This window comes from Sinocyclocheilus anshuiensis, unplaced genomic scaffold (genome assembly GCF_001515605.1).
Source record: "Sinocyclocheilus anshuiensis isolate Anshui unplaced genomic scaffold, SAMN03320099.WGS_v1.1 scaffold164, whole genome shotgun sequence".
Classification (NCBI taxonomy): domain Eukaryota; kingdom Metazoa; phylum Chordata; class Actinopteri; order Cypriniformes; family Cyprinidae; genus Sinocyclocheilus; species Sinocyclocheilus anshuiensis.
In genome coordinates, this window is record NW_015557128.1 from 1,507,422 (window position 1) to 1,517,572 (window position 10,151).

The 10,151-nt window shown below is 38.2% G+C and overlaps 1 pseudogene; it reads left to right on the top strand.

Annotated features, from left to right (window-relative positions):
- Positions 1-10,151, top strand: part of LOC107677903 (interferon-induced helicase C domain-containing protein 1-like) — a 43,456-nt pseudogene that overhangs the window by 27,392 nt on the left and 5,913 nt on the right.

Below are 10,151 nucleotides of genomic sequence, written 5' to 3' on the forward strand. Positions count from 1 at the left end.
TTCTAGTTGTGTCCTCTTTTGGAAGACCAAACAAAGTAGTTTCGCTTTCACAACGAAACACACAGCGACTCCACAACATGGCAGCGAGAATTAAAGTTACGCCTTCTTTCTTTGCGTGAACATTTGGGTGGCGTTATGTAAATCTTCCCACATCGTGACGTAGACATGTGAGGGCGTGTTAGAACGAGCCGTTTTAGGTAGGCGTGGTCGAATCTTAACTTTTATAAAGAATATCTATTTGGATTTGAAACTTTAGTCTTTGCAACTTTATAGATCTTCTTTATGTACCAAGAGCTTGTGACACTTTAAAGAGAAAGGAAAAATTGAAATCGCATCATATGACCCCTTTAAGATAGGGTTTCCTTAAAAAATAAAGACATTAACGGATCTTAAATACATCTGCATTTGAAGTGGAACAACAAAAATGCAAACAACAAACACTGTATAGCACACCCAATGTAGTCTGATTCACAATCAAATGACTCTATATAAACAGGATATTTTTACTAAATGAGTCAAAAAGAGTGATTCTAACTGATAATTCAAGAATCAAATGACAATATATAGACAAAACAAATGTTTTGCTATTTGTAAATGCTATTTAATCATTCATGGTCAGTTTATGTCCACTGATGAATGATGCTATTGATCATTTCACAGTTCATCTGTTGCCATCTCAAAACTGGAACTGTGAGTTCAATAGTATGTCTCATTATTTTGATTCATTACAGATCTGTGCAAACTTGGACGCTTTCACAATAAAAACAAAGACTTTCAAAGAAGAGGAAGCCAAAACACCATACAAAAGGATTGCAAAAGCAGAAGAGAGGAAGGAGGTAATTCCACTTAATGTGTCATTGAATAAGCCTCATGTTAAAGCTGAAGTGTGTAATTTCTGCACCACTAGTTTGGGATGGGAGTATCTGTTTGTCAGGGGCTGGATTTACAAAACATTCTTAAGAATAAAATTCTTCTTAACTGCTAATTTTTTTCTTACTTAAGAGAAAAAGTTATGTATATTTATTTTATACTCCCAAAATACTTCTTAAAGGGATAGTTCACCCAAAAAATGAAAATTGTCATCATTTACTCAACGCTCAAGTTGGTGCAAACCTGTATGAATTTCTTTCTTCTGTTGAACACAAAAAAAATATATATTTTTGAAGAATGTTGGTAACCAAACAATTGATGGACGCCATTGACTTTTATAGTATTTTTTCCCCCCTCGATATTATGGAAGTCAATGAGGTCCATCAACTGTTTGGTTAGAATTTTCATTTTTGGGTGAACTATTTTATATAAGAAAGTTCTTATCTTTTTCTTACGATTGTTCTTATGACAAAAATCAAGCGTAGCGTTAGTTCTGGCAGGTCACGTTAGTCAAGCTCGCATCAGCAGACTCTCAGCTGATCCCCATCTACCTATAGGAATATGACACCTATCTAAGCATTCATATATATAAGGTCCCTCAGTATTATCAGCAGTTTTCGCATTGCTCAGTAGCTAATTACCCTTCTCCATCCCCAGCTCCTCCTCTGTCAGTCAGGATTCAGCCTTCTGATTCTCCTTTGAATCAGACTAATTCTAAAATGTGTACATAAAATTATTGAACTTTAACGATATCTGCAATACATTTATGTTGGTTCTGTTCTGTTTACCCTGCGGGGGGTTATCACTGCTCTCCCTGCTCTCGTCCATGCTAGGCTGCATGGATGCGCAGGGAGTTCTTGCCCAGAACAGAACCATACCGCCAATCCAAACTGTATGCTAATTGTCAATCATCTTTGACGATAGTGGTCCTGACAGAACTTAAGAAAAGTTCAAAATTTTAAAAGAATCTTCTTTAATATCATCGTAAATAATTTCTTAAAAGATAGGAAAACCTCCAGCATGTCTTAAATCCCCAAAGGTAAGATGTTAAATGAATTTACTGGGTTGTTTCAAACTAATCGTTCATCAGCGAGTCTTCTAAAAGAACAGTCATACAAACACCAAAGCCTGTCAGAAAAATGAAAAATTTTAAGATTTTTTTTTTTAAGAAAATATTTGAGAACGTCTTAAGAGTTTTTTGAGAATTGCACTTAGGAACATTCTTAAAAACTTCTTGGAATTTAGGTTAAGAAATGTATTTTTCCGACCATGGATTCACAAAACATTCTTTTTTTTTTTTTTTATTTTGTATTTCTTATAACATAACTCAGAAATACAAAAAAAAAACATAAAAAAAAAAAAGGGGGGAAAAATAAATAAAGAAATAAAGAATTGAACATACAGGTCACCAGAGGCATCACATATAGTTCTTACATCCTTCTTATACAATTATTTTTATAATAGGGGTTACTTTCTCAATAGTACCCCCCCCCCATCAACACAAAAGTCCTTAAAGTTCAGTCCATTCAGTGTATTTCCATTAAGTACTTCACATATATGAAAAAAAAAAAAAAAGATGGGGTGGGGGGGGCATTCACTGTAAAACACTTAACATCTATTTATGTACTATCTATTTTCCTGTGTATTAACCATTTCGACCAGTTCTTATAAAATGTATCCATACTTAGTCTTAGAGAAAAGGTCATTTTCTCCATATCAAACATATCCTTTACAATCACTATCCACTCTTTTTTTGTTGGTGGATTCTCATCCAGCCATTTTTTGGTTATTACTTTTTTACTAGCAACCAATAACAATCTGAGAGGGTACTTGTCTTGAGCATTAAAATCAGTTGGTATGTTTCCTAAATATACGGTACCAAAGCTATAACCGCCATTAAACACAAAAGAAGAAGAAGAACAATAATCGATCGGGGATTAGCATTCGGCAGTGGTTTGGGGCCGAGCGCCCTGTGACAGCGTTGTATCCCAAGTTCAGTGTTGGGGAGGGCTAGCTCCGTCTTGATGAAACTTTCAATAAACTCAGTTTTGTTTGCATTTTTTGCTGGATGTCAAGGGTTTGACACAGCACTTCTTTAGCTTCGGTGTTCCATTCTTCCAAATCCGTCACTCTCTGTTCAGCCTCCTCCAATCTACCCATCGTGTCTTTCAAATCTGTGGCGATTTCATTCAGTTTCAGGTTGATGTCTGTTCTGAAATTTGCGAAATCAGTTTTCATGTCTCTGGAAAGAATCTCGTGAAAATTGTTTAACTCCGTTTTTACGTCCGATCGGATAGCTTTAATTTCAGCGTATATAGAGCCGTGTTTGTTTCTCATTTTTCTCGAGTTTTTGGGATGCTTTGCTTCTAGCCTTTCGTTGTTTCTCCCCCTCCATGTTTACTAGTTAATTTCAAAGAGTAGGCTATAATGAATTAAATTCGGGGAGAATAACACGCTTGTCTGGGAGCTCTCACTCTACGCTGCCACTCGCCCCGACGCCATACCGGAAGTCCACAAAACATTCTTAAGAATAAACAAAACAAAACAAAAATTAATCTGCTATTTTCTGTTTTCTTAAGAAGAATTGTTGGGAACTGTTCTTAAGATTTTTTTTTTTAATAATTGTAAATAACCTTCTAAAGTTTGGATAACCTACAACTTGCCCCAAAAGTAACATGTTTAATTAATTTATTGGTTTGTTTAAAATTAACTGTTGTAATTAAGCATTACAGCATTGCACTAGCTACATATAATACATATCATATAGGGATGTGCATGAGTAATGATAAATAATGTAAACGATGATCAAGTTATGATGATTATGTGACTTTTTGGTTAATTTCGAAGTTAGCATTATATAACAACTCACTGACTAGTCAAATTGGGACCATGTTTTTTAAATGTATAATTATGACTTAACTTTCGGCAGCATTCAGCACATATGAAAGCAGCCATACACAGTGCAAGAAAGATGGAATGCAAGTGAATGCAACAGACAATTCTTTAAAAATAACTATCAAGACAATGCATTAAAAATGAAAATGCTATGTGTTTGAGTTGATCAGCCACTCTTTGTGAAGAACCGCAATACAATCAGATAACACCAAAGCCTGCCATTCTCTTCTTAAGAAAAAATAAAAAGACATTCTTAAGAAAATAAGAGTGTTCTTAAGATTTGCACTTAAGAACATTCTTCTTGAAATTTATCTTAAACTTTTTTGAAAACAGTCATGATTTTTGCTATTCTTTTTGGTGCCACTATAGTAGCGCAGAAATGACACACTTCATATGTAATACTTGTTTAAATATTTCTAGAAAAATCTATATAAACAATAACAATACAAAAACTTAAAGACTTAAAGTTCTTGCCTTAATGCAGGAAAGCATACATACTCTTCGGTTATGATGCTGGTATATTCAATTTAGATGTGGATAATTTCAAAACGTGACACAATAAAAATCTTCTGTGTCTATGGCATGTTAAAGGACCCGTTTGGAGACGTGATCAAGAAGATAATGGATAAAATCCACAAACACGCAGACCTGAAGCTCCTCTGTGAGCCCGGCACACAAAACTACGAACAGTGGGTCGTACAGAAAGAGCAGAACGGTGAGTTTACTGCCTTTTACAAAGACATTCAGATATATTGAGGTTTACTGGGTCATTGGAAACCGGGAAACTTCAGGAAAAAGTCATGAAAATTGACATTTTAAAGGCATCATATAAATTTCCATAAATACAAATTCCTGGTGGCACCACAAGAACGCACAGTCTAAAAGCTTCATTTATGAGCTGTGATGTCAAATACAGCAGACAGAGAAAATATAAAACCATTGCACAGTTTTAAGTGTAAATCTCTCACTGGTCTCCTACTAAAATATAAATAAATATCTGCAATATATATGCTGCTTTAAAAAAAAAAATGTTTTTTGATACTTTACAACAGCTGTAAAAACAGAAAGTATTTTTGTGGCCAGATAGTGTATTAACAATGTCTAACAGCTAATGGGGAGATCCTAACCAGCCAAACCACTCGAAAGTATTTGAGAAGAAATTTAAATCTGAACATTTTTATCTTGCATACTTATTTTGATCTCGTCTTACACACTTATTTGTAAGTTCAACTGTATAAATGTATTATTTCCAAAAACCCAGTAACCACTGGATCTTTGCAAAGCTCCTACTAAAATGTGGTTTCTCTTTGTGTGTCCTCTGCCTCCAGCCTTCTTTGCTGAAACCATGATTTAACCACCATATTGCTGAAGTCATGATAAGAATTTCATATACAGTCATGCACTCATGCGAAATGTGTCACAATAAAGACACAGTAATCACAGTAAGCCACAGTCTCTTTCCTGTTTTTAAAGGACAATTCACTGTGAATTCCAACAAAGTTTCTCAATTGTGTTCAGACATTCAGAATCACTGAACAGATCCAGTAGTTATACAAAATGATCGAGGAGAAAAAACATCCTCAAAGACTAGTTAAGACTGACTAGTATTCTAGTATAGAGCTCAAAAACTATTCAAATTTGGTTAGTTTAGTTTTTTGTTGTTAGTTTTTTTTAGTATCACTGATTTACTATTGTCGTTTTTGTTAATATTTTGAATTAGATTTTATTTTTATATTTTATGTTTTTATTTTAAATTAAAAATATTGCCTTGGCAACTAGCTGAAATAAAATAAGTTTAAGTTTTTTTATATAAAATTTTTATTTCAGTTCAAGTTTATTTTATTTCAAATAATATCTTTTATGGTTTGAGTTGTATATTGAGTTAACGATAATAACGCTCTGGTTATAATGTAACCTCAGTTTCCTAATATAAGGGAAGGAGCGTTGCATCACTTGTCACTAATGGGGAAACTCCCGTTTAGCCTGATTTGTTCACATTTGTGTAACTGCACTAACAAATGGCGCTTCAACACCCACGGGGGGCGGCCGCTATATAAGTCGGCTCCGAGTGCCATTTCATCAGAATCTTTCGACTGAAACGACAGTCATCAATTCACGTGCAGCCTTATAGCACGGAAGCATACGCAACACTCGCACCCTTATCTCAGGGAACCGAGGTTACGTTAGTCCTAACCCTAACCCTAACGCATCCAATAGCGCTGTGCTATAAGCAAGTGCACAACGAAGCCACTTGGCGAGGGCTCCTATAAGTCTGAGCTAACAATGAGACCCAAGCCACCTAGGCTGAGGACTACATAACAAAACCTAACTTAGGAGGACAAAATCCGTGCCTGCAGGGTAGGGACATCCAAGTTATAAAACCTGGTGAAGGTAGATGACGACGACCAGCCAGTGGCCGCACCGATATCACCAATAAAAATCAACACACACTCTAAGGGCCCGAACCGGGCAGAGTGGATTAGGACCCTGCTCATCCTCTGAATTGGGAAGAGCTAAAAAGGTGATGAGTTGTGCTCTGAACAGAGTGGAGAACACTTTAAGCACATAGCCGTGTCTTGGTTTGAGGATGACTCTACAGTTGTTAGGCCCAAACTCAGACATGAAGCACTGACCGACAGTGCTTGCAGGACACCCACTCGCTTGACCGACGCTAAAAAAGGAGGGCAGTCTTAAGTGACAGAGGCCGCAAGTCAGCTGACTGGAGCGGCTCGAAGGGCCCTGAGGACTACAGATAAGTCCCAAGTTGGCACATTATGAGGGCGAGGCAGATTCAATCTCTGAGCTCTCCTCAGAAACTTAATGACTAAAAGAATAATGATTCGCCGTGATGGCTGCCACCTATACTTTAAACGTGGAGGGGGTGCGCCCCTTATCCATCAGCTTTTGTAGAAAGGTTGGCACGTAGGGCACGTCACAAGAGCATGGGTCCTCATTCTGTGCTGCACACCAATCAGAGAAAACTGACCATTTAAGGGCATAAAGACGTCTTGAAGACGGAGCTCTAGCCTCCAAAATGGTATTAGTAACACTCGCAGGGAGCTGCAAAGACTCCTGTCGAGGGGCCAAACATGAAGGCTCCACAGCTCTGGCCAGGGATGCCAAATCATGCCCTTCACTTGCGAGAGCAGGTCCTTCCTCAGTGGTAGCGGCCAAGGGGCTGCCGATAACAGCTGAATCAACTCGGGGAACCACATCTGATTCCTCCAGAGTGGGGCCACCAGGAGGGCTGAGCATCTGACTTCACTGACCCTTCTGATGACCTGAGGAAGCAGGGCAACCGGGGGGAAGGCATACAGGCAAGCTATGGGCCAATCGTGGGCCAGGGCATCTTGTTGTTTCGAAAACAAAACTGGGCAGTAAAAGTTGTCTTCTGAGGTGAAGAGGTCCACCTCTGCCCTGCCAAAGACAGACCAGATCATTTGAACCGTTTGGGGATGTAGTCTCCATTCTCCTAGAGCCACATTGTCCATGTACAGCATGTCTGACCCTTGGTTCTAGGCACAAAGCGTGGGATGGAACATGGGCTTTTAACCAATACTGTGGAGGGGCCGCATGTGAAGCAGGCCCAGAGGAATCACAGAGGAAGTGGCTGACATGAGACCAAGCATCCTCTGAAAGCCCTGAGGGGACGTGAAGTCCCAAGTCTGAATGATGCCGTTGAATTATCAGGGAGCATTCCAGCGTAACCCATGCCCACATCTGGGCAGAATCGATAACTGTCCCCAAGAAGGCTACTCACTGGGAGACAGAGAGCTCTTGGCTAAATTAATTATTAGCCCAAACCGCTCCAGGTGGCTGAGCAGCAGCTACCTGTGAGCGATGAGTTCTTGTTCCGATCTGGCTAAGACCAGCCAATCATCTAGGTAATTCATAATGCGTATTCCCATCTGTCTCAGAGTGGAAAGAGCTGCATCCGTGCACTTTGTAAAGTGCAAGGGCCAGAGACAGTCCGAATGGTAGGACTGTATATTGGTAAGCCACCCCCTCGAATGCGAATCTCAAAAGCGGTTTGTGCATCTTTCAGATCCACCGATAAAAAAAACAGTCCCCGGGGCATATTGCACGAGGATCTGCTTCCAAGTCAGCATCTTGAACGGATTCATAAGCGCATGGTTCAGATGCCTGAGCCCGCCATTTTTCTTGGGAATGAGGAAGTAGCAGCCGTAACTCGATGTTCGCTAGAGGAACCATTTCCACAGCTCCTTTTGGAAGCAGAGTTTGCACTTCAGACCAGAGAATGTGAGCATTGCTGTCCTGTACTGAAGTTTGAATAATGCCTCTGAAGCAAGGTGGCCTCCGAGTGAACTGGAGTGAGTAGGGCCGTGCCACGTCTTGGTGAGTTCATCGTGAACTTCCAGGAAAAACGGCACCGGTCTCTCGCGGGAGATTCGTTGTAAATGACGTTAACTTAAATATGATTGCTTAAAAATGACGTTGAAATTGCATATCAGAATTCATGGTAAGCCTGTTTTAAATATGAATTATTGCTATTTTTTCTCTGTGGTGAAAAATAATTAGATTTTTACTTCCAAATTCATAAAAAAACATGATGGATGGGCCAGATACTTTATTTTATAGTTCAATGAGTGGACTATGAAATGAAGGACCTTAATGGGCTGATCTTGGGGTGTAACAGGAGTTATATTGTTGAACTCTTTTATAAATATTGCCTGTCTGTGTTGTTCACCAGCTGCTAAGGAAGAGAATCAGATGGTGCGCGTGTGCGCTGAACATCTCCGTCAATACAATGAGGCTCTTCATCAGAGCAACACCATACGCATGTCAGACGCCTTCCGCTTCCTCGACAAATATCACAACGAAGAGCTCAAGACCAAATCCAGCCCCGATGAGGAAGGCACCATTACAATCACAGACACTGAGCGATTCCTCTTCACTTTGTTCAAAGGTATCAAAAATGGACACACAAACTAGAGTCGATGCTATCTTTTAATACACTGAAACTAGTCTTTTAATGGGATCCATTAATGCTTAATGCTTAATGAGCACTTTCGTTGAAAGTGGATGATGCTTTATACTGTAAGAAAGAAAATAAGCATGAGAGTGAGCAAATTATGACAACATTTTTATGTTTGGATCTGTGTTGTTATTGTTAACCAGTGTTATTTTAGTATCACTAATATACTACTATAGTTTTTGCTAATTTTAATTAGATTTTATTTTTATATATTGTTTTCATTTTCATTTTAGTTTAAACTTTAGTTTAAAATTTTGCTGTGTTTTTGTAATTTTTAATAATTTTTGCTTTTTTTTTTAATATATCTATAGTTTTTCATGTTTTAGTTTTTAGTTTATTTAGTTTTAGCTATTTTAGTACTTCAAACTAAACTAAACTAAACTGAGAAATGTTTCTCAATTAGCAACTAGCTGAATTTTTAAACCGTTTTTTTTTTTATATATATATATATTATTTAATTTAATGTTCATTTTATTGAGCGTAATTAAAAAAAATTCTAATGGTTTTAGTTTTTTAGTTAATGATAATGCTGTTAACTAAAACTGAAACTATGAAAACATTTTTCAGTAATGGGCTCTAAGCAATGAGAATTGTGATGTATTTCCGCTCATACTTCATACCGGCAAGGGCGCTTCCGGTTTGTATGGTAACTAAGAGAAACCATCAGCTGTGTGGGAGTCACGCCCCCTCACTAAAACAACAAAGAAAACGTCGTAGTTTTATACCGTTTTAAATCGAGTTTATATCTTCTCCATAACCATGGAAAATACGGTTTTCCGACGTCAAAAGCAAATGAAGGCAGCGTCGGAGCACTGTAGTGTCCCGCTGTGCTCTGTGTCTTCACGCTACAACTCCTGTGCTAGTTTTCATTCCTTTCCGGTGAAGGAAGAGATCAGGAAAAAATGGATTGTAAACATTAGAAGGATCAATTTCCAAATCACGAAACACACAAAGGTATGCAGTGTACATTTCAAACCAGATGATTTTGTGGAAGGAACAAGTAGGAGGCGTCTGAAAAAAGGTGCTGTCCCTTCAGTATTTGAGTGGAACCGTGAACGCCAAATACAGTTTTACAGTGTAAAATACAGTGTTATGCCTTAAATGTTTTAAAAGAAACTATTTATTTATTTGCAGATTTGCAACCTATAAACACATGATGGCCTTCTGGGAACAGATTGAACCTTCAACACACAGGATGATTCGCGTCACCAGCTCCAAAGTCACCAGGGAGACTGGTCTATATGTGAAGACTCGGGCACTTCCTACAATCGATTAATTATTCCTCTTCATCAGGGCTGGACTGGGACAAAAAATTGGCCCAGGCATCACAAAACCAGTCTTAAGTCACTTGGGTGTATTTTTAGCAATAGCCAAAAAAAAAAAAAAACAT